The sequence below is a fragment of the Dipodomys spectabilis genome, unplaced genomic scaffold (assembly GCF_019054845.1).
Source record: "Dipodomys spectabilis isolate Male_0828 unplaced genomic scaffold, ASM1905484v1 ptg000272l, whole genome shotgun sequence".
NCBI classification, from domain to species: Eukaryota; Metazoa; Chordata; class Mammalia; order Rodentia; family Heteromyidae; genus Dipodomys; species Dipodomys spectabilis.
In genome coordinates this window covers 1,211,345-1,212,133 of record NW_024870949.1, presented here as the reverse complement: position 1 = coordinate 1,212,133, position 789 = coordinate 1,211,345, and the positions used below count along the sequence as shown (strand labels likewise).

Here is a 789-nt window from a genome sequence, read left to right as displayed (position 1 = left end):
AAAAATAGCAAGAAAAAAAAACCACTTGTGTCCCTAACTTGGGGTTCATTTCCCTTAACACAATCTTATCTGGTCATATACACATAACTTTTGACCTTTTCTGCTTATCCCAGACATATATTAGTTATTGAAAATTAGAGAAACCATGGGACCTACGTTTCTTTGGACTTGGCTTACTTCACTTAATAATTTTTTTCCAAGTCTTTCCATTTCCTAACAAATTGGGCGATGGAATGCTTCAGAAATTTGCCTGTCATCCTTGCACAGGGGCCAGCTAATCTTCTCTGTATCATTCCAATGTTAGTGTATGTGATGCTGAATTGAACAAAGAACATTTTTTATATATAAATTGTAATTGATTTTCTTAAACTAGACAATACAACAAAACGTAAGTTTAAAAGAATTGTCATGAAATTTTAGAACCATGTACTTCTTACATAAGTACACATTTAAGAAAAAATCAAGATTGACATGTAACAAACAAAATAATTCCAGATATTTGTTGTTCAAGAGATGTGTAGGAGGAGGAATTCAATTATTCTATACAAGGGACCTGTCATAATGAACACTGCAGCAAGTGTTAAGGTTTGTTAAAATATTTAATGTTTTAAATATATTTAATTTTGGGAATTTGCTTATATATGCCAAAACTGGGACTGTTTGGCAGGTCATAATACTTTTCTATAAAGTATTTAAGATTTATGGTAGCACATAACTACTACTAAGTATGTACATTTCAGAGTTTATTGAAACCTTACTAATGAGAAGTTGCAAAGTCTTTGTGTAAAG

General features: G+C 31.1%; 1 non-coding gene across 1 annotated transcript; it reads right to left on the bottom strand.

Annotated features, from left to right (window-relative positions):
- Positions 1-216: 216 nt before the first annotated feature.
- Positions 217-328, bottom strand: LOC122126033. The gene has a single exon (XR_006150849.1). It is a non-coding gene; the product is annotated as a U6 spliceosomal RNA (small nuclear RNA).
- Between the last annotated feature and the right edge of the window lie 461 nt (positions 329-789).